At 43.7% G+C, this 22,680-nt stretch overlaps 27 non-coding genes across 27 annotated transcripts; all 27 read left to right on the top strand.

Annotated features, from left to right (window-relative positions):
• The first annotated feature begins 172 nt into the window (after positions 1-172).
• Positions 173-245, top strand: trnak-cuu. The gene has a single exon. It is a non-coding gene; the product is annotated as a tRNA-Lys (tRNA).
• A 424-nt stretch (positions 246-669) lies between these two features.
• On the top strand, positions 670-742 carry trnak-cuu. The gene has a single exon. It is a non-coding gene; the product is annotated as a tRNA-Lys (tRNA).
• Positions 743-1,167: 425 nt separating this feature from the next.
• On the top strand, positions 1,168-1,240 carry trnak-cuu. The gene has a single exon. It is a non-coding gene; the product is annotated as a tRNA-Lys (tRNA).
• Positions 1,241-1,665: 425 nt separating this feature from the next.
• trnak-cuu lies at positions 1,666-1,738 on the top strand. The gene has a single exon. It is a non-coding gene; the product is annotated as a tRNA-Lys (tRNA).
• A 1,311-nt stretch (positions 1,739-3,049) lies between these two features.
• trnak-cuu lies at positions 3,050-3,122 on the top strand. Its single transcript has one exon. It is a non-coding gene; the product is annotated as a tRNA-Lys (tRNA).
• A 921-nt stretch (positions 3,123-4,043) lies between these two features.
• On the top strand, positions 4,044-4,116 carry trnak-cuu. The gene has a single exon. It is a non-coding gene; the product is annotated as a tRNA-Lys (tRNA).
• A 425-nt stretch (positions 4,117-4,541) lies between these two features.
• trnak-cuu lies at positions 4,542-4,614 on the top strand. The gene has a single exon. It is a non-coding gene; the product is annotated as a tRNA-Lys (tRNA).
• Positions 4,615-6,528: 1,914 nt separating this feature from the next.
• Positions 6,529-6,601, top strand: trnak-cuu. Its single transcript has one exon. It is a non-coding gene; the product is annotated as a tRNA-Lys (tRNA).
• Positions 6,602-8,019: 1,418 nt separating this feature from the next.
• Positions 8,020-8,092, top strand: trnak-cuu. The gene has a single exon. It is a non-coding gene; the product is annotated as a tRNA-Lys (tRNA).
• A 923-nt stretch (positions 8,093-9,015) lies between these two features.
• On the top strand, positions 9,016-9,088 carry trnak-cuu. Its single transcript has one exon. It is a non-coding gene; the product is annotated as a tRNA-Lys (tRNA).
• Positions 9,089-9,512: 424 nt separating this feature from the next.
• Positions 9,513-9,585, top strand: trnak-cuu. The gene has a single exon. It is a non-coding gene; the product is annotated as a tRNA-Lys (tRNA).
• A 424-nt stretch (positions 9,586-10,009) lies between these two features.
• On the top strand, positions 10,010-10,082 carry trnak-cuu. The gene has a single exon. It is a non-coding gene; the product is annotated as a tRNA-Lys (tRNA).
• A 425-nt stretch (positions 10,083-10,507) lies between these two features.
• On the top strand, positions 10,508-10,580 carry trnak-cuu. Its single transcript has one exon. It is a non-coding gene; the product is annotated as a tRNA-Lys (tRNA).
• A 425-nt stretch (positions 10,581-11,005) lies between these two features.
• Positions 11,006-11,078, top strand: trnak-cuu. Its single transcript has one exon. It is a non-coding gene; the product is annotated as a tRNA-Lys (tRNA).
• Positions 11,079-11,503: 425 nt separating this feature from the next.
• On the top strand, positions 11,504-11,576 carry trnak-cuu. Its single transcript has one exon. It is a non-coding gene; the product is annotated as a tRNA-Lys (tRNA).
• Positions 11,577-12,001: 425 nt separating this feature from the next.
• trnak-cuu lies at positions 12,002-12,074 on the top strand. Its single transcript has one exon. It is a non-coding gene; the product is annotated as a tRNA-Lys (tRNA).
• A 425-nt stretch (positions 12,075-12,499) lies between these two features.
• Positions 12,500-12,572, top strand: trnak-cuu. The gene has a single exon. It is a non-coding gene; the product is annotated as a tRNA-Lys (tRNA).
• A 425-nt stretch (positions 12,573-12,997) lies between these two features.
• trnak-cuu lies at positions 12,998-13,070 on the top strand. Its single transcript has one exon. It is a non-coding gene; the product is annotated as a tRNA-Lys (tRNA).
• A 425-nt stretch (positions 13,071-13,495) lies between these two features.
• trnak-cuu lies at positions 13,496-13,568 on the top strand. Its single transcript has one exon. It is a non-coding gene; the product is annotated as a tRNA-Lys (tRNA).
• A 425-nt stretch (positions 13,569-13,993) lies between these two features.
• Positions 13,994-14,066, top strand: trnak-cuu. The gene has a single exon. It is a non-coding gene; the product is annotated as a tRNA-Lys (tRNA).
• A 923-nt stretch (positions 14,067-14,989) lies between these two features.
• On the top strand, positions 14,990-15,062 carry trnak-cuu. Its single transcript has one exon. It is a non-coding gene; the product is annotated as a tRNA-Lys (tRNA).
• Positions 15,063-15,985: 923 nt separating this feature from the next.
• On the top strand, positions 15,986-16,058 carry trnak-cuu. The gene has a single exon. It is a non-coding gene; the product is annotated as a tRNA-Lys (tRNA).
• Positions 16,059-16,483: 425 nt separating this feature from the next.
• Positions 16,484-16,556, top strand: trnak-cuu. Its single transcript has one exon. It is a non-coding gene; the product is annotated as a tRNA-Lys (tRNA).
• Positions 16,557-17,366: 810 nt separating this feature from the next.
• Positions 17,367-17,439, top strand: trnak-cuu. Its single transcript has one exon. It is a non-coding gene; the product is annotated as a tRNA-Lys (tRNA).
• Positions 17,440-17,863: 424 nt separating this feature from the next.
• On the top strand, positions 17,864-17,936 carry trnak-cuu. The gene has a single exon. It is a non-coding gene; the product is annotated as a tRNA-Lys (tRNA).
• A 1,916-nt stretch (positions 17,937-19,852) lies between these two features.
• Positions 19,853-19,925, top strand: trnak-cuu. Its single transcript has one exon. It is a non-coding gene; the product is annotated as a tRNA-Lys (tRNA).
• Positions 19,926-20,349: 424 nt separating this feature from the next.
• On the top strand, positions 20,350-20,422 carry trnak-cuu. Its single transcript has one exon. It is a non-coding gene; the product is annotated as a tRNA-Lys (tRNA).
• The last annotated feature ends 2,258 nt before the right edge of the window (positions 20,423-22,680 follow it).

The following is a 22,680-nucleotide window of genomic DNA, read 5'->3' as shown; positions in this document are numbered from 1 at the left end:
CTGGTGGGGCTTGAACTCATAACCTTGTCATCTAATTAGTGTATACTGCTGTATAAGTACAACACGCTAACAGATTGCACCACAGGATCCATCAACAACACTCACTGATCACCATATTTTGCAGAAACTGGGATGTACGATATTCGAACCAAGTCAAACTCACTATTGAGGTACCTGGCTAGCTCAGTCGGTAGAGCATGAGACTCTTAATCTCAGGGTCGTGGGTTCGAGCCCCACGTTAGGTGATTATTTTCTCTGCCAAAACACCAACTCACTTCGCAAACAACCATCCTCTTGGAATTTCGAGCAGGCTTGCCACCCTGCATTGCTGGTGATACAGAAGGCTATGAATTTGTATTCTATCTCTGCCTGCACTCTGACCTGTCATCTCAATGACATCCCTATTACCGATGAATTGTACTCCTAAATGGATTGAATAAATTATCATTTTCCGGAATAGAAATAGACAGGCAGAGGCTTCAAGAAGAATACTTGCTCCTGGTGGGGCTTGAACTCATAACCTTTGCATCGAATTAGTGTATACTGCTGTATAAGTACAACACGCTAACAGATTGCACCACAGGATCCATCAACAACACTCACTGATCACCATATTTTGCAGAAACTGGGATGTACGATATTCGAACCAAGTCACAATCACTACTGGTTACCTGGCTAGCTCAGTCGGTAGAGCATGAGACTCTTAATCTCAGGGTCGTGGGTTCGAGCCCCACGTTGGGTGTTTATTTTCTCTGCCAAAACACCAACTCACTTCGCAAACAACCATCCTCTTGGAATTTCGAGCAGGCTTGCCACCCTGCATTGCTGGTGATACAGAAGGCTATGAATTTGTATTCTATCTCTGCCTGCACTCTGACCTGTCATCTCAATGACATCCCTATTACCGATGAATTGTACTCCTAAATGGATTGAATAAATTATCATTTTCCGGAATAGAAATAGACAGGCAGAGGCTTCAAGAAGAATACTTTCTCCTGGTGGGGTTTGAACTCATAACCTTCGCATCGAATTAGTGTATACTGCTATATAAGTACAACACGCTAACAGATTGCACGACAGGATCCATCAACAACACTCACTGATCACCATATTTTGCAGAAACTGGGATGTACGATATTCGAACAAAGTCAAACTCACTATTAAGGTACCTGGCTAGCTCAGTCGGTAGAGCATGAGACTCTTAATCTCAGGGTCGTGGGTTCGAGCCCCACGTTAGGTGATTATTTTCTCTGCCGAAGCACCAACTCAATTCGCAAACAACCATCCTCTTGGAATTTCGAGCAGGCTTGACACCCTGCTTTGCTGGTGATACAGCAGGCTATGAATTTGTATTCTATCTCTGCCTGCACTCTGACCTGTCATCTCAATGACATACCTATTACCGATGAATTGTACTCCTAAATGGATTGAATAAATTATCATTTTCCGGAATAGAAATGGACAGGCAGGGGCTTCAAGAACAATACTTGCTCCTGGTGGGGTTTGAACTCATAACCTTCGCATCGAATTACTGTATACTGCTGTATAAGTACAACACGCGAACAGATTGCACCACAGGATCCATCAACAACGCTCACTGATCACCATATTTTGCAGAAACTACGATGTACGATATTCGAACCAAGTCAATATTACCATAAAGGTGCCTGGCTAGCTCAGTTGGTAGAGCATGAGACTCTTAATCTCAGGGACGTGGGTTCGAGCCCCACGTTAGGTGATTATTTTCTCTGCCGAAGCACTAACTCACTTCGTAAACAGCCATCCGCTTGGAATTTTGAGCAGGCTTGCCACCCTGCATAGCTGGTGATACAGAAGGCTATGAATTTGTATTCTATCTCTGCCTGAACTCTGACCTGTCATCTCAATGATATCCCTATTACCGATGAATTGTACTCCTAAATGTATTGAATAAATTATAATTTTCCGGAATAGAAATAGACAGGCAGAGGCTTCAAGTAGAATACTTGCTCCTGGTGGGGCTTGAACTCATAACCTTCGCATCGAATTGCTGTATACTGCTTTACAAGTACAACACGGTAACAGAATGCACCACAGGATCCATCAACAACACTCTCACATAACCCCATATTTGGCAGAAACGTGGCTGTATGATATTCGGACCAAGTCAATATTAATATAGAGGTACCTGGCTAGCTCAGTCGGTAGCGCATGAGACTCTTAATCTCAGGGTCGTGGGTTCGAGGCTATGAATTTGTATTCTATCTCTGCCTGCACTCTGACCTGTCATCTCAATGACATCCCTATTACCGATGAATTGTACTCCTAAATGGATTGAATAAATTATCATTTTCCGGAATAGAAATAGACAGGCAGAGGCTTCAAGAAGAATACTTGCTCCTGGTGGGGCTTGAACTCATAACCTTCGCATCGAATTAGTGTATACTGCTGTATAAGTACAACACGCTAACAGATTGCACCACAGGATCCATCAACAACACTCACTGATCACCATATTTTGCAGAAACTGGGATGTACGATATTCGAACCAAGTCAAACTCACTATTGAGGTACCTGGCTAGCTCAGTCGGTAGAGCATGAGACTCTTAATCTCAGGGTCGTGGGTTCGAGCCCCACTTTGGGTGTTTATTTTCTCTGCCAAAACACCAACTCACTTCGCAAACAACCATCCTCTTGGAATTTCGAGCAGGCTTGCCACCCTGCATTGCTGGTGATACAGAAGGCTATGAATTTGTATTCTATCTCTGCCTGCACTCTGACCTGTCATCTCAATGACATACCTATTACCGATGAATTGTACTCCTAAATGGATTGAATAAATTATCATTTTCCGGAATAGAAATAGACAGGCAGAGGCTTCAAGAAGAATACTTGCTCCTGGTGGGGCTTGAACTCATAACCTTGTCCTCTAATTGCTGTATACTGCTGTATAAGTACAACACGCTAACAGATTGCACCACAGGATCCATCAACAACACTCACTGATCACCATATTTTGCAGAAACTGGGATGTACGATATTCGAACCAAGTCAAACTCACTATTGAGGTACCTGGCTAGCTCAGTCGGTAGAGCATGAGACTCTTAATCTCAGGGTCGTGGGTTCGAGCCCCACGTTGGGTGTTTATTTTCTCTGCCAAAGCACCAACTCACTTCGCAAACAACCATCCTCTTGGAATTTCGAGCAGGCTTGCCACCCTGCTTTGCTGGTGATACAGAAGGCTATGAATTTGTATTCTATCTCTGCCTGCACTCTGACCTGTCATCTCAATGACATACCTATTACCGATGAATTGTACTCCTAAATGGATTGAATAAATGATTATTTTCCGGAATAGAAGTAGACAGGCAGAGGCTTCAAGAAGAATACTTGCTCCTGGTGGGGCTTGAACTCATAACCTTGTCCTCTAATTGCTGTATACTGCTGTATAAGTACAACACGCGAACAGATTGCACCACAGGATCCATCAACAACACTCACTGATCACCATATTTTGCAGAAACTGGGATGTACGATATTCGAACCAAGTCAAACTCACTATTGAGGTACCTGGCTAGCTCAGTCGGTAGAGCATGAGACTCTTAATCGCAGTGTAGAGGGTTCGAGCCCCACGTTGGGTGTTTATTTTCTCTGCCAAAGCACCAACTCACTTCGCAAACAACCATCCTCTTGGAATTTCGAGCAGGCTTGCCACCCTGCTTTGCTGGTGATACAGAAGGCTATGAATTTGTATTCTATCTCTACCTGCACTCTCACCTGTCATCTCAATGACATACCTATTACCGATGACTTGTACTCCTAAATGGATTGAATAAATTATCATTTTCCGGACAAGAAATAGACAGGCAGCGGCTTCAAGAAGAATACTTGCTCCTGGTGGGGCTTGAACTCAACCTTGGCATCGAATTACTGTATACTGCTGTATAAGTACAACACGCTAACAGATTGCACCACAGGATCCATCAACAACACTCACTGATCACCATATTTTGCAGAAACTGGGATGTACGATATTCGAACCAAGTCAAACTCACTATTGAGGTACCTGGCTAGCTCAGTCGGTAGAGCATGAGACTCTTAATCTCAGGGTCGTGGGTTCGAGCCCCACGTTAGGTGATTATTTTCTCTGCCAAAGCACCAACTCACTTCGCAAACAACCATCCTCTTGGAATTTCGAGCAGGCTTGACACCCTGCTTTGCTGGTGATACAGCAGGCTATGAATTTGTATTCTATCTCTGCCTGCACTCTGACCTGTCATCTCAATGACATACCTATTACCGATGAATTGTACTCCTAAATGGATTGAATAAATTATCATTTTCCGGAATAGAAATAGACAGGCAGAGGCTTCAAGAAGAATACTTGCTCCTGGTGGGGCTTGAACTCATAACCTTGTCCTCTAATTGCTGTATACTGCTGTATAAGTACAACACGCTAACAGATTGCACCACAGGATCCATCAACAACACTCACTGATCACCATATTTTGCAGAAACTGGGATGTACGATATTCGAACCAAGTCAAACTCACTATTGAGGTACCTGGCTAGCTCAGTCGGTAGAGCATGAGACTCTTAATCTCAGGGTCGTGGGTTCGAGCCCCACGTTGGGTGTTTATTTTCTCTGCCAAAACACCAACTCACTTCGCAAACAACCATCCTCTTGGAATTTCGAGCAGGCTTGCCACCCTGCATTGCTGGTGATACAGAAGGCTATGAATTTGTATTCTATCTCTGCCTGCACTCTGACCTGTCATCTCAATGACATACCTATTACCGATGAATTGTACTCCTAAATGGATTGAATAAATTATCATTTTCCGGAATAGAAATAGACAGGCAGAGGCTTCAAGAATAATACTTGCTCCTGGTGGGGCTTGAACTCATAACCTTGTCCTCTAATTGCTGTATACTGCTGTATAAGTACAACACGCGAACAGATTGCACCACAGGATCCATCAACAACACTCACTGATCACCATATTTTGCAGAAACTGGGATGTACGATATTCGAACCAAGTCAAACTCACTATTGAGGTACCTGGCTAGCTCAGTCGGTAGAGCATGAGACTCTTAATCTCACGGTCGTGGTTCGAGCCCCACGTTGGGTGTTTATTTTCTCTGCCAAAGCACCAACTCACTTCGCAAACAACCATCCTCTTGGAATTTCGAGCAGGCTTGCCACCCTGCTTTGCTGGTGATACAGAAGGCTATGAATTTGTATTCTATCTCTGCCTGCACTCTGACCTGTCATCTCAATGACATACCTATTACCGATGAATTGTACTCCTAAATGGATTGAATAAATGATTATTTTCCGGAATAGAAGTAGACAGGCAGAGGCTTCAAGAAGAATACTTGCTCCTGGTGGGGCTTGAACTCATAACCTTGTCCTCTAATTGCTGTATACTGCTGTATAAGTACAACACGCGAACAGATTGCACCACAGGATCCATCAACAACACTCACTGATCACCATATTTTGCAGAAACTGGGATGTACGATATTCGAACCAAGTCAAACTCACTATTGAGGTACCTGGCTAGCTCAGTCGGTAGAGCATGAGACTCTTAATCGCAGTGTAGAGGGTTCGAGCCCCACGTTGGGTGTTTATTTTCTCTGCCAAAGCACCAACTCACTTCGCAAACAACCATCCTCTTGGAATTTCGAGCAGGCTTGCCACCCTGTTTTGCTGGTGATACAGAAGGCTATGAATTTGTATTCTATCTCTACCTGCACTCTCACCTGTCATCTCAATGACATACCTATTACCGATGACTTGTACTCCTAAATGGATTGAATAAATTATCATTTTCCGGACAAGAAATAGACAGGCAGCGGCTTCAAGAAGAATACTTGCTCCTGGTGGGGCTTGAACTCAACCTTGGCATCGAATTACTGTATACTGCTGTATAAGTACAACACGCTAACAGATTGCACCACAGGATCCATCAACAACACTCACTGATCACCATATTTTGCAGAAACTGGGATGTACGATATTCGAACCAAGTCAAACTCACTATTGAGGTACCTGGCTAGCTCAGTCGGTAGAGCATGAGACTCTTAATCTCAGGGTCGGGGTTCGAGCCCCATGTTAGGTGATTATTTTCTCTGCCAAGCACCAACTCACTTCGCAAACAACCATCCTCTTGGAATTTCGAGCAGGCTTGACACCCTGCTTTGCTGGTGATACAGCAGGCTATGAATTTGTATTCTATCTCTGCCTGCACTCTGACCTGTCATCTCAATGACATACCTATTACCGATGAATTGTACTCCTAAATGGATTGAATAAATTATCATTTTCCGGAATAGAAATAGACAGGCAGAGGCTTCAAGAAGAATACTTGCTCCTGGTGGGGCTTGAACTCATAACCTTGTCCTCTAATTGCTGTATACTGCTGTATAAGTACAACACGCGAACAGATTGCACCACAGGATCCATCAACAACACTCACTGATCACCATATTTTGCAGAAACTGGGATGTACGATATTCGAACCAAGTCAAACTCACTATTGAGGTACCTGGCTAGCTCAGTCGGTAGAGCATGAGACTCTTAATCTCAGGGTCGTGGGTTCGAGCCCCACGTTGGGTGTTTATTTTCTCTGCCAAAACACCAACTCACTTCGCAAACAACCATCCTCTTGGAATTTCGAGCAGGCTTGCCACCCTGCATTGCTGGTGATACAGAAGGCTATGAATTTGTATTCTATCTCTGCCTGCACTCTGACCTGTCATCTCAATGACATACCTATTACCGATGAATTGTACTCCTAAATGGATTGAATAAATTATCATTTTCCGGAATAGAAATAGACAGGCAGAGGCTTCAAGAATAATACTTGCTCCTGGTGGGGCTTGAACTCATAACCTTGTCCTCTAATTGCTGTATACTGCTGTATAAGTACAACACGCGAACAGATTGCACCACAGGATCCATCAACAACACTCACTGATCACCATATTTTGCAGAAACTGGGATGTACGATATTCGAACCAAGTCAAACTCACTATTGAGGTACCTGGCTAGCTCAGTCGGTAGAGCATGAGACTCTTAATCTCACGGTCGTGGGTTCGAGCCCCACGTTGGGTGTTTATTTTCTCTGCCAAAGCACCAACTCACTTCGCAAACAACCATCCTCTTGGAATTTCGAGCAGGCTTGCCACCCTGCTTTGCTGGTGATACAGAAGGCTATGAATTTGTATTCTATCTCTGCCTGCACTCTGACCTGTCATCTCAATGACATACCTATTACCGATGAATTGTACTCCTAAATGGATTGAATAAATGATTATTTTCCGGAATAGAAATAGACAGGCAGAGGCTTCAAGAAGAATACTTGCTCCTGGTGGGGCTTGAACTCATAACCTTGTCCTCTAATTGCTGTATACTGCTGTATAAGTACAACACGCGAACAGATTGCACCACAGGATCCATCAACAACACTCACTGATCACCATATTTTGCAGAAACTGGGATGTACGATATTCGAACCAAGTCAAACTCACTATTGAGGTACCTGGCTAGCTCAGTCGGTAGAGCATGAGACTCTTAATCTCAGTGTAGAGGGTTTGAGCCCCACGTTGGGTGTTTATTTTCTCTGCCAAAGCACCAACTCACTTCGCAAACAACCATCCTCTTGGAATTTCGAGCAGGCTTGCCACCCTGTTTTGCTGGTGATACAGAAGGCTATGAATTTGTATTCTATCTCTACCTGCACTCTCACCTGTCATCTCAATGACATACCTATTACCGATGACTTGTACTCCTAAATGGATTGAATAAATTATCATTTTCCGGACAAGAAATAGACAGGCAGCGGCTTCAAGAAGAATACTTGCTCCTGGTGGGGCTTGAACTCAACCTTGGCATCGAATTACTGTATACTGCTGTATAAGTACAACACGCTAACAGATTGCACCACAGGATCCATCAACAACACTCACTGATCACCATATTTTGCAGAAACTGGGATGTACGATATTCGAACCAAGTCACAATCACTACTGGTTACCTGGCTAGCTCAGTTGGTAGAGCATGAGACTCTTAATCTCAGGGTCGTGGGTTCGAGCCCCACGTTGGGTGTTTATTTTCTCTGCCAAAACACCAACTCACTTCGCAAACAACCATCCTCTTGGAATTTCGAGCAGGCTTGCCACCCTGCATTGCTGGTGATACAGAAGGCTATGAATTTGTATTCTATCTCTGCCTGCACTCTGACCTGTCATCTCAATGACATCCCTATTACCGATGAATTGTACTCCTAAATGGATTGAATAAATTATCATTTTCCAGAATAGAAATAGACAGGCAGAGGCTTCAAAAAGAATACTTGCTCCTGGTGGGTCTTGAACTCATAACCTTCGCATCAAATTACTGTATGCTGCTGTATAAGTACAACACGCTAACAGATTGCACCACAGGATCCATCAACAACACTCACTGATCACCATATTTTGCAGAAACTGGGATGTACGATATTCGAACCAAGTCAAACTCACTATTGAGGTACCTGGCTAGCTCAGTCGGTAGAGCATGAGACTCTTAATCTCAGGGTTGTGGGTTCGAGCCCCACGTTGGGTGTTTATTTTCTCTGCCAAAACACCAACTCACTTCGCAAACAACCATCCTCTTGGAATTTCGAGCAGGCTTGCCACCCTGCATTGCTGGCGATACAGAAGGCTATGAATTTGTATTCTATCTCTGCCTGCACTCTGACCTGTCATCTCAATGACATACCTATTACCGATGAATTGTACTCCTAAATGGATTGAATAAATTATCATTTTCCGGAATAGAAATAGACAGGCAGAGGCTTCAAGAAGAATACTTGCTCCTGGTGGGGCTTGAACTCATAACCTTGTCATCTAATTGCTGTATACTGCTGTATAAGTACAACACGCGAACAGATTGCACCACAGGATCCATCAACAACACTCACTGATCACCATATTTTGCAGAAACTGGGATGTACGATATTCGAACCAAGTCAAACTCACTATTGAGGTACCTGGCTAGCTCAGTCGGTAGAGCATGAGACTCTTAATCTCAGGGTCGTGGGTTCGAGCCCCACGTTAGGTGATTATTTTCTCTGCCGAAGCACCAACTCACTTCGCAAACAACCATCCTCTTGGAATTTCGAGCAGGCTTGCCACCCTGCATTGCTGGTGATACAGAAGGCTATGAATTTGTATTCTATCTCTGCCTGCACTCTGACCTGTCATCTCAATGACATCCCTATTACCGATGAATTGTACTCCTAAATGGATTGAATAAATTATCATTTTCCGGAATAGAAATAGACAGGCAGAGGCTTCAAGAAGAATACTTGCTCCTGGTGGGGCTTGAACTCATAACCTTCGCATCGAATTAGTGTATACTGCTGTATAAGTACAACACGCTAACAGATTGCACCACAGGATCCATCAACAACACTCACTGATCACCATATTTTGCAGAAACTGGGATGTACGATATTCGAACCAAGTCACAATCACTACTGGTTACCTGGCTAGCTCAGTCGGTAGAGCATGAGACTCTTAATCTCAGGGTCGTGGGTTCGAGCCCCACGTTGGGTGTTTATTTTCTCTGCCAAAACACCAACTCACTTCGCAAACAACCATCCTCTTGGAATTTCGAGCAGGCTTGCCACCCTGCATTGCTGGTGATACAGAAGGCTATGAATTTGTATTCTATCTCTGCCTGCACTCTGACCTGTCATCTCAATGACATACCTATTACCGATGAATTGTACTCCTAAATGGATTGAATAAATTATCATTTTCCGGAATAGAAATAGACAGGCAGAGGCTTCAAGAAGAATACTTGCTCCTGGTGGGGCTTGAACTCATAACCTTTGCATCGAATTAGTGTATACTGCTGTATAAGTACAACACGCTAACAGATTGCACCACAGGATCCATCAACAACACTCACTGATCACCATATTTTGCAGAAACTGGGATGTACGATATTCGAACCAAGTCACAATCACTACTGGTTACCTGGCTAGCTCAGTCGGTAGAGCATGAGACTCTTAATCTCAGGGTCGTGGGTTCGAGCCCCACGTTGGGTGTTTATTTTCTCTGCCAAAACACCAACTCACTTCGCAAACAACCATCCTCTTGGAATTTCGAGCAGGCTTGCCACCCTGCATTGCTGGTGATACAGAAGGCTATGAATTTGTATTCTATCTCTGCCTGCACTCTGACCTGTCATCTCAATGACATCCCTATTACCGATGAATTGTACTCCTAAATGGATTGAATAAATTATCATTTTCCGGAATAGAAATAGACAGGCAGAGGCTTCAAGAAGAATACTTGCTCCTGGTGGGGCTTGAACTCATAACCTTGTCATCTAATTGCTGTATACTGCTGTATAAGTACAACACGCTAACAGATTGCACCACAGGATCCATCAACAACACTCACTGATCACCATATTTTGCAGAAACTGGGATGTACGATATTCGAACAAAGTCAAACTCACTATTGAGGTACCTGGCTAGCTCAGTCGGTAGAGCATGAGACTCTTAATCTCAGGGTCGTGGGTTCGAGCCCCACGTTGGGTGTTTATTTTCTCTGCCAAAACACCAACTCACTTCGCAAACAACCATCCTCTTGGAATTTCGAGCAGGCTTGCCACCCTGCATTGCTGGTGATACAGAAGGCTATGAATTTGTATTCTATCTCTGCCTGCACTCTGACCTGTCATCTCAATGACATCCCTATTACCGATGAATTGTACTCCTAAATGGATTGAATAAATTATCATTTTCCGGAATAGAAATAGACAGGCAGAGGCTTCAAGAAGAATACTTTCTCCTGGTGGGGTTTGAACTCATAACCTTCGCATCGAATTAGTGTATACTGCTATATAAGTACAACACGCTAACAGATTGCACCACAGGATCCATCAACAACACTCACTGATCACCATATTTTGCAGAAACTGGGATGTACGATATTCGAACAAAGTCAAACTCACTATTGAGGTACCTGGCTAGCTCAGTTGGTAGAGCATGAGACTCTTAATCTCAGGGTCGTGGGTTCGAGCCCCACGTTAGGTGATTATTTTCTCTGCCGAAGAACCAACTCACTTCGCAAACAACCATCCTCTTGGAATTTCGAGCAGGCTTGCCACCCTGCATTGCTGGTGATACAGAATGCTATGAATTTGTATTCTATCTCTGCCTGCACTCTGACCTGTCATCTCAATGACATCCCTATTACCGATGAATTGTACTCCTAAATGGATTGAATAAATTATCATTTTCCGGAATAGAAATAGACAGGCAGAGGCTTCAAGAAGAATACTTGCTCCTGGTGGGGCTTGAACTCATAACCTTGTCCTCTAATTGCTGTATACTGCTGTATAAGTACAACACGCGAACAGATTGCACCACAGGATCCATCAACAACACTCACTGATCACCATATTTTGCAGAAACTGGGATGTACGATATTCGAACCAAGTCAAACTCACTATTGAGGTACCTGGCTAGCTCAGTCGGTAGAGCATGAGACTCTTAATCTCAGGGTCGTGGGTTCGAGCCCCACGTTAGGTGATTATTTTCTCTGCCGAAGAACCAACTCACTTCGCAAACAACCATCCTCTTGGAATTTCGAGCAGGCTTGCCACCCTGCATTGCTGGTGATACAGAATGCTATGAATTTGTATTCTATCTCTGCCTGCACTCTGACCTGTCATCTCAATGACATACCTATTACCGATGAATTGTACTCCTAAATGGATTGAATAAATTATCATTTTCCGGAATAGAAATAGACAGGCAGAGGCTTCAAGAAGAATACTTGCTCCTGGTGGGGCTTGAACTCATAACCTTCGCATCAAATTACTGTATACTGCTGTATAAGTACAACACGCTAACACATTGCACCACAGGATCCATCAACAACACTTACTGATCACCATATTTTGCAGAAACTGGGATGTACGATATTCGAACCAAGTCAAACTCACTATTGAGGTACCTGGCTAGCTCAGTCGGTAGAGCATGAGACTCTTAATCTCAGGGTCGTGGGTTCGAGCCCCACGTTAGGTGATTATTTTCTCTGCCGAAGTACCAACTCACTTCGCAAACAACCATCCTCTTGGAATTTCGAGCAGGCTTGCCACCCTGCATTGCTGGTGATACAGAACGCTATGAATTTGTATTCTATCTCTGCCTGCACTCTGACCTGTCATCTCAATGACATACCTATTACCGATGAATTGTACTCCTAAATGGATTGAATAAATTATCATTTTCCAGAATAGAAATAGACAGGCAGAGGCTTCAAGAAGAATACTTGCTCCTGGTGGGGCTTGAACTCATAACCTTGTCCTCTAATTGCTGTATACTGCTGTATAAGTACAACACGCGAACAGATTGCACCACAGGATCCATCAACAACACTCACTGATCACCATATTTTGCAGAAACTGGGATGTACGATATTCGAACCAAGTCAAACTCACTATTGAGGTACCTGGCTAGCTCAGTCGGTAGAGCATGAGACTCTTAATCTCAGGGTCGTGGGTTCGAGCCCCACGTTGGGTGTTTATTTTCTCTGCCAAAACACCAACTCACTTCGCAAACAACCATCCTCTTGGAATTTCGAGCAGGCTTGCCACCCTGCATTGCTGGTGATACAGAAGGCTATGAATTTGTATTCTATCTCTGCCTGCACTCTGACCTGTCATCTCAATGACATCCCTATTACCGATGAATTGTACTCCTAAATGGATTGAATAAATTATCATTTTCCGGAATAGAAATAGACAGGCAGAGGCTTCAAGAAGAATACTTTCTCCTGGTGGGGTTTGAACTCATAACCTTCGCATCGAATTAGTGTATACTGCTATATAAGTACAACACGCTAACAGATTGCACCACAGGATCCATCAACAACACTCACTGATCACCATATTTTGCAGAAACTGGGATGTACGATATTCGAACAAAGTCAAACTCACTATTGAGGTACCTGGCTAGCTCAGTTGGTAGAGCATGAGACTCTTAATCTCAGGGTCGTGGGTTCGAGCCCCACGTTAGGTGATTATTTTCTCTGCCGAAGAACCAACTCACTTCGCAAACAACCATCCTCTTGGAATTTCGAGCAGGCTTGCCACCCTGCATTGCTGGTGATACAGAATGCTATGAATTTGTATTCTATCTCTGCCTGCACTCTGACCTGTCATCTCAATGACATCCCTATTACCGATGAATTGTACTCCTAAATGGATTGAATAAATTATCATTTTCCGGAATAGAAATAGACAGGCAGAGGCTTCAAGAAGAATACTTGCTCCTGGTGGGGCTTGAACTCATAACCTTGTCCTCTAATTGCTGTATACTGCTGTATAAGTACAACACGCGAACAGATTGCACCACAGGATCCATCAACAACACTCACTGATCACCATATTTTGCAGAAACTGGGATGTACGATATTCGAACCAAGTCAAACTCACTATTGAGGTACCTGGCTAGCTCAGTCGGTAGAGCATGAGACTCTTAATCTCAGGGTCGTGGGTTCGAGCCCCACGTTAGGTGATTATTTTCTCTGCCGAAGAACCAACTCACTTCGCAAACAACCATCCTCTTGGAATTTCGAGCAGGCTTGCCACCCTGCATTGCTGGTGATACAGAATGCTATGAATTTGTATTCTATCTCTGCCTGCACTCTGACCTGTCATCTCAATGACATACCTATTACCGATGAATTGTACTCCTAAATGGATTGAATAAATTATCATTTTCCGGAATAGAAATAGACAGGCAGAGGCTTCAAGAAGAATACTTGCTCCTGGTGGGGCTTGAACTCATAACCTTCGCATCAAATTACTGTATACTGCTGTATAAGTACAACACGCTAACACATTGCACCACAGGATCCATCAACAACACTTACTGATCACCATATTTTGCAGAAACTGGGATGTACGATATTCGAACCAAGTCAAACTCACTATTGAGGTACCTGGCTAGCTCAGTCGGTAGAGCATGAGACTCTTAATCTCAGGGTCGTGGGTTCGAGCCCCACGTTAGGTGATTATTTTCTCTGCCGAAGTACCAACTCACTTCGCAAACAACCATCCTCTTGGAATTTCGAGCAGGCTTGCCACCCTGCATTGCTGGTGATACAGAACGCTATGAATTTGTATTCTATCTCTGCCTGCACTCTGACCTGTCATCTCAATGACATACCTATTACCGATGAATTGTACTCCTAAATGGATTGAATAAATTATCATTTTCCAGAATAGAAATAGACAGGCAGAGGCTTCAAGAAGAATACTTGCTCCTGGTGGGGCTTGAACTCATAACCTTGTCCTCTAATTGCTGTATACTGCTGTATAAGTACAACACGCGAACAGATTGCACCACAGGATCCATCAACAACACTCACTGATCACCATATTTTGCAGAAACTGGGATGTACGATATTCGAACCAAGTCAAACTCACTATTGAGGTACCTGGCTAGCTCAGTCGGTAGAGCATGAGACTCTTAATCTCAGGGTCGTGGGTTCGAGACCCACGTTAGGTGATTATTTTCTCTGCCGAAGAACCAACTCACTTCGCAAACAGCCATCCGCTTGGAATTTCAAGCAGGCTTGCCACCCTGCATAGCTGGTGATACAGAAGGCTATGAAATTGTATTCTATCTCTGCCTGCACTCTGACCTGTCATCTCAATGACATCCCTATTACCGATGAATTGTACTCCTAAATGGATTGAATAAATTATCATTTTCCGGAATAGAAATGGACAGGCAGGGGCTTCAAGAACAATACTTGCTCCTGGTGGGGTTTGAACTCATAACCTTCGCATCGAATTACTGTATACTGCTGTATAAGTACAACACGCGAACAGATTGCACCACAGGATCCATCAACAACGCTCACTGATCACCATATTTTGCAGAAACTACGATGTACGATATTCGAACCAAGTCAATATTACCATAAATGTGCCTGGCTAGCTCAGTCGGTAGAGCATGAGACTCTTAATCTCAGGGTCGTGGGTTCGAGCCCCACGTTAGGTGATTATTTTCTCTGCCGAAGCACTAACTCACTTCGTAAACAGCCATCCGCTTGGAATTTTGAGCAGGCTTGCCACCCTGCATAGCTGGTGATACAGAAGGCTATGAATTTGTATTCTATCTCTGCCTGCACTCTGACCTGTCATCTCAATGACATCCCTATTACCGATGAATTGTACTCCTAAATGGATTGAATAAATTATCATTTTCCGGAATAGAAATAGACAGGCAGAGGCTTCAAGAAGAATACTTGCTCCTGGTGGGGCTTGAACTCATAACCTTCGCATCGAATTAGTGTATACTGCTGTATAAGTACAACACGCTAACAGATTGCACCACAGGATCCATCAACAACACTCACCGATCACCATATTTTGCAGAAACTGGGATGTACGATATTCGAACCAAGTCAATATTACTATAGAGGTACCTGGCTAGCTCAGTCGGTAGAGCATGAGACTCTTAATCTCAGGGTCGTGGGTTCGAGCCCCACGTTCGGTCTTTATTTTCTCTGCCAAAACACCAACTCACTTCGCAAACAACCATCCTCTTGGAATTTCGAGCAGGCTTGCCACCCTGCATTGCTGGTGATACAGAAGGCTATGAATTTGTATTCTATCTCTGCCTGCACTCTGACCTGTCATCTCAATGACATCCCTATTACCGATGAATTGTACTCCTAAATGGATTGAATAAATTATCATTTTCCGGAATAGAAATAGACAGGCAGAGGCTTCAAGAAGAATACTTTCTCCTGGTGGGGTTTGAACTCATAACCTTCGCATCGAATTAGTGTATACTGCTATATAAGTACAACACGCTAACAGATTGCACCACAGGATCCATCAACAACACTCACTGATCACCATATTTTGCAGAAACTGGGATGTACGATATTCGAACAAAGTCAAACTCACTATTGAGGTACCTGGCTAGCTCAGTCGGTAGAGCATGAGACTCTTAATCTCAGGGTCGTGGGTTCGAGCCCCACGTTAGGTGATTATTTTCTCTGCCGAAGCACCAACTCAATTCGCAAACAACCATCCTCTTGGAATTTCGAGCAGGCTTGACACCCTGCTTTGCTGGTGATACAGCAGGCTATGAATTTGTATTCTATCTCTGCCTGCACTCTGACCTGTCATCTCAATGACATACCTATTACCGATGAATTGTACTCCTAAATGGATTGAATAAATTATCATTTTCCGGAATAGAAATGGACAGGCAGGGGCTTCAAGAACAATACTTGCTCCTGGTGGGGTTTGAACTCATAACCTTCGCATCGAATTACTGTATACTGCTGTATAAGTACAACACGCGAACAGATTGCACCACAGGATCCATCAACAACGCTCACTGATCACCATATTTTGCAGAAACTACGATGTACGATATTCGAACCAAGTCAATATTACCATAAAGGTGCCTGGCTAGCTCAGTTGGTAGAGCATGAGACTCTTAATCTCAGGGACGTGGGTTCGAGCCCCACGTTAGGTGATTATTTTCTCTGCCGAAGCACTAACTCACTTCGTAAACAGCCATCCGCTTGGAATTTTGAGCAGGCTTGCCACCCTGCATAGCTGGTGATACAGAAGGCTATGAATTTGTATTCTATCTCTGCCTGAACTCTGACCTGTCATCTCAATGATATCCCTATTACCGATGAATTGTACTCCTAAATGTATTGAATAAATTATAATTTTCCGGAATAGAAATAGACAGGCAGAGGCTTCAAGTAGAATACTTGCTCCTGGTGGGGCTTGAACTCATAACCTTCGCATCGAATTGCTGTATACTGCTTTACAAGTACAACACGGTAACAGAATGCACCACAGGATCCATCAACAACACTCTCACATAACCCCATATTTGGCAGAAACGTGGCTGTATGATATTCGGACCAAGTCAATATTAATATAGAGGTACCTGGCTAGCTCAGTCGGTAGCGCATGAGACTCTTAATCTCAGGGTCGTGGGTTCGAGGCTATGAATTTGTATTCTATCTCTGCCTGCACTCTGACCTGTCATCTCAATGACATCCCTATTACCGATGAATTGTACTCCTAAATGGATTGAATAAATTATCATTTTCCGGAATAGAAATAGACAGGCAGAGGCTTCAAGAAGAATACTTGCTCCTGGTGGGGCTTGAACTCATAACCTTCGCATCGAATTAGTGTATACTGCTGTATAAGTACAACACGCTAACAGATTGCACCACAGGATCCATCAACAACACTCACTGATCACCATATTTTGCAGAAACTGGGATGTACGATATTCGAACCAAGTCAAATCACTATGGTTACCTGGCTAGCTCAGTCGGTAGAGCATGAGACTCTTAATCTCAGGGTCGTGGGTTCGAGCCCCACGTTGGGTGTTTATTTTCTCTGCCAAAACACCAACTCACTTCGCAAACAACCATCCTCTTGGAATTTCGAGCAGGCTTGCCACCCTGCATTGCTGGTGATACAGAAGGCTATGAATTTGTATTCTATCTCTGCCTGCACTCTGACCTGTCATCTCAATGACATACCTATTACCGATGAATTGTACTCCTAAATGGATTGAATAAATTATCATTTTCCGGAATAGAAATAGACAGGCAGAGGCTTCAAGAAGAATACTTGCTCCTGGTGGGGCTTGAACTCATAACCTTTGCATCGAATTACTGTATACTGCTGTATAAGTACAACACGCTAACAGATTGCACCACAGGATCCATCAACAACACTCACTGATCACCATATTTTGCAGAAACTGGGATGTACGATATTCAAACAAGTCAAACTCACTATTAAGGTACCTGGCTAGCTCAGTCGGTAGAGCATGAGACTCTTAATCTCAGGGTCGTGGGTTCGAGCCCCACGTTAGGTGATTATTTTCTCTGCCGAAGCACCAACTCACTTCGCAAACAACCATCCTCTTGGAATTTCGAGCAGGCTTGACACCCTGCTTTGCTGGTGATACAGCAGGCTATGAATTTGTATTCTATCTCTGCCTGCACTCTGACCTGTCATCTCAATGACATACCTATTACCGATGAATTGTACTCCTAAATGGATTGAATAAATTATCATTTTCCGGAATAGAAATGGACAGGCAGGGGCTTCAAGAACAATACTTGCTCCTGGTGGGGTTTGAACTCATAACCTTCGCATCGAATTACTGTATACTGCTGTATAAGTACAACACGCGAACAGATTGCACCACAGGATCCATCAACAACGCTCACTGATCACCATATTTTGCAGAAACTACGATGTACGATATTCGAACCAAGTCAATATTACCATAAAGGTGCCTGGCTAGCTCAGTTGGTAGAGCATGAGACTCTTAATCTCAGGGACGTGGGTTTGAGCCCCACGTTAGGTGATTATTTTCTCTGCCGAAGCACTAACTCACTTCGTAAACAGCCATCCGCTTGGAATTTTGAGCAGGCTTGCCACCCTGCATAGCTGGTGATACAGAAGGCTATGAATTTGTATTCTATCTCTGCCTGAACTCTGACCTGTCATCTCAATGATATCCCTATTACCGATGAATTGTACTCCTAAATGTATTGAATAAATTATAATTTTCCGGAATAGAAATAGACAGGCAGAGGCTTCAAGAAGAATACTTGCTCCTGGTGGGGCTTGAACTCATAACCTTGTCCTCTAATTGCTGTATACTGCTGTATAAGTACAACACGCGAACAGATTGCACCACAGGATCCATCAACAACACTCACTGATCACCATATTTTGCAGAAACTGGGATGTACGATATTCGAACCAAGTCAAACTCACTATTGAGGTACCTGGCTAGCTCAGTCGGTAGAGCATGAGACTCTTAATCGCAGTGTAGAGGGTTCGAGCCCCACGTTGGGTGTTTATTTTCTCTGCCAAAGCACCAACTCACTTCGCAAACAACCATCCTCTTGGAATTTCGAGCAGGCTTGCCACCCTGTTTTGCTGGTGATACAGAAGGCTATGAATTTGTATTCTATCTCTACCTGCACTCTCACCTGTCATCTCAATGACATAACTATTACCGATGACTTGTACTCCTAAATGGATTGAATAAATTATCATTTTCCGGACAAGAAATAGACAGGCAGCGGCTTCAAGAAGAATACTTGCTCCTGGTGGGGCTTGAACTCAACCTTGGCATCGAATTACTGTATACTGCTGTATAAGTACAACACGCTAACAGATTGCACCACAGGATCCATCACCAACACTCTCACATAACTCCATATTTTGCAGAAACGGGGCTGTATGATATTCGGACCAAGTCAATATTACTATAGAGGTACCTGGCTAGCTCAGTCGGTAGAGCATGAGACTCTTAATCTCAGGGTCGTGGGTTAGAGCCCCACGTTAGGTGATTATTTTCTCTGCCGAAGCACCAACTCACTTCGCAAACCATCTGCTTGGAATTTCGAGCAGGCTTGCCACCCTGCATAGCAGGTGATACAGAAGGCTATGAATTTGTATTCTATCTCTGCCTGCACTCTGACCTGTCATCTCAATGACATACCGATTACCGATGACTTGTACTCCTAAATGGATTGAATAAATTATAATTTTCCGGAATAGAAATAGACAGGCAGAGACTTCAAGAAGAATACTTGCTCCTGGTGGGGTTTGAACTCATAACCTTGTCATCTAATTGCTGTATACTGCTGTATAAGTACAACACGCGAACAGATTGCACCACAGGATCCATCAACAACACTCACTGATCACCATATTTTGCAGAAACTGGGATGTACGATATTCGAACCAAGTCAAACTCACTATTGAGGTGCCTGGCTAGCTCAGTCGGTAGAGCATGAGACTCTTAATCTCAGGGTCGTGGGTTCGAGCCCCACGTTGGGTGTTTATTTTCTCTGCCAAAACACCAACTCACTTCGCAAACAACCATCCTCTTGGAATTTCGAGCAGGCTTGCCACCCTGCATTGCTGGTGATACAGAAGGCTATGAATTTGTATTCTATCTCTGCCTGCACTCTGACCTGTCATCTCAATGACATACCTATTACCGATGAATTGTACTCCTAAATGGATTGAATAAATTATCATTTTCCGGAATAGAAATAGACAGGCAGAGGCTTCAAGAAGAATACTTGCTCCTGGTGGGGCTTGAACTCATAACCTTCGCATCGAATTAGTGTATACTGCTGTATAAGTACAACACGCTAACAGATTGCACCACAGGATCCATCAACAACACTCACTGATCACCATATTTTGCAGAAACTGGGATGTACGATATTCGAACCAAGTCACAATCACTACTGGTTACCTGGCTAGCTCAGTCGGTAGAGCATGAGACTCTTAATCTCAGGGTCGTGGGTTCGAGCCCCACGTTGGGTGTTTATTTTCTCTGCCAAAACACCAACTCACTTCGCAAACAACCATCCTCTTGGAATTTCGAGCAGGCTTGCCACCCTGCATTGCTGGTGATACAGAAGGCTATGAATTTGTATTCTATCTCTGCCTGCACTCTGACCTGTCATCTCAATGACATCCCTATTACCGATGAATTGTACTCCTAAATGGATTGAATAAATTATCATTTTCCGGAATAGAAATAGACAGGCAGAGGCTTCAAGAAGAATACTTGCTCCTGGTGGGGCTTGAACTCATAACCTTGTCCTCTAATTGCTGTATACTGCTGTATAAGTACAACACGCGAACAGATTGCACCACAGGATCCATCAACAACACTCACTGATCACCATATTTTGCAGAAACTGGGATGTACGATATTCGAACCAAGTCAAACTCACTATTGAGGTACCTGGCTAGCTCAGTCGGTAGAGCATGAGACTCTTAATCTCACGGTCGTGGGTTCAAGCCCCACGTTGGGTGTTTATTTTCTCTGCCAAAGCACCAACTCACTTCGCAAACAACCATCCTCTTGGAATTTCGAGCAGGCTTGCCACCCTGCTTTGCTGGTGATACAGAAGGCTATGAATTTGTATTCTATCTCTGCCTGCACTCTGACCTGTCATCTCAATGACATACCTATTACCGATGAATTGTACTCCTAAATGGATTGAATAAATGATTATTTTCCGGAATAGAAGTAGACAGGCAGAGGCTTCAAGAAGAATACTTGCTCCTGGTGGGGCTTGAACTCATAACCTTGTCCTCTAATTGCTGTATACTGCTGTATAAGTACAACACGCGAACAGATTGCACCACAGGATCCATCACCAACACTCTCACATAACTCCATATTTTGCAGAAACGGGGCTGTATGATATTCGGACCAAGTCAATATTACTATAGAGGTACCTGGCTAGCTCAGTCGGTAGAGCATGAGACTCTTAATCTCAGAGTCGTGGGTTAGAGCCCCACGTTAGGTGATTATTTTCTCTGCCGAAGCACCAACTCACTTCGCAAACCATCTGCTTGGAATTTCGAGCAGGCTTGCCACCCTGCATAGCAGGTGATACAGAAGGCTATGAATTTGTATTCTATCTCTGCCTGCACTCTGACCTGTCATCTCAATGACATACCTATTACCGATGAATTGTACTCCTAAATGGATTGAATAAATTATCATTTTCCGGAATAGAAATGGACAGGCAGGGGCTTCAAGAACAATACTTGCTCCTGGTGGGGTTTGAACTCATAACCTTCGCATCGAATTACTGTATACTGCTGTATAAGTACAACACGCGAACAGATTGCACCACAGGATCCATCAACAACGCTCACTGATCACCATATTTTGCAGAAACTACGATGTACGATATTCAACCAAGTCAATATTACCATAAAGGTGCCTGGCTAGCTCAGTTGGTAGAGCATGAGACTCTTAATCTCAGGGACGTGGGTTTGAGCCCCACGTTAGGTGATTATTTTCTCTGCCGAAGCACTAACTCACTTCGTAAACAGCCATCCGCTTGGAATTTTGAGCAGGCTTGCCACCCTGCATAGCTGGTGATACAGAAGGCTATGAATTTGTATTCTATCTCTGCCTGAACTCTGACCTGTCATCTCAATGATATCCCTATTACCGATGAATTGTACTCCTAAATGTATTGAATAAATTATAATTTTCCGGAATAGAAATAGACAGGCAGAGGCTTCAAGAAGAATACTTGCTCCTGGTGGGGCTTGAACTCATAACCTTGTCCTCTAATTGCTGTATACTGCTGTATAAGTACAACACGCGAACAGATTGCACCACAGGATCCATCAACAACACTCACTGATCACCATATTTTGCAGAAACTGGGATGTACGATATTCGAACCAAGTCAAACTCACTATTGAGGTACCTGGCTAGCTCAGTCGGTAGAGCATGAGACTCTTAATCGCAGTGTAGAGGGTTCGAGCCCCACGTTGGGTGTTTATTTTCTCTGCCAAAGCACCAACTCACTTCGCAAACAACCATCCTCTTGGAATTTCGAGCAGGCTTGCCACCCTGTTTTGCTGGTGATACAGAAGGCTATGAATTTGTATTCTATCTCTACCTGCACTCTCACCTGTCATCTCAATGACATAACTATTACCGATGACTTGTACTCCTAAATGGATTGAATAAATTATCATTTTCCGGACAAGAAATAGACAGGCAGCGGCTTCAAGAAGAATACTTGCTCCTGGTGGGGCTTGAA

This window comes from Oncorhynchus gorbuscha, unplaced genomic scaffold, assembly GCF_021184085.1.
Source record: "Oncorhynchus gorbuscha isolate QuinsamMale2020 ecotype Even-year unplaced genomic scaffold, OgorEven_v1.0 Un_scaffold_2262, whole genome shotgun sequence".
NCBI classification, from domain to species: Eukaryota; Metazoa; Chordata; class Actinopteri; order Salmoniformes; family Salmonidae; genus Oncorhynchus; species Oncorhynchus gorbuscha.
This window is presented reverse-complemented; position numbering and strand designations above follow the sequence as displayed.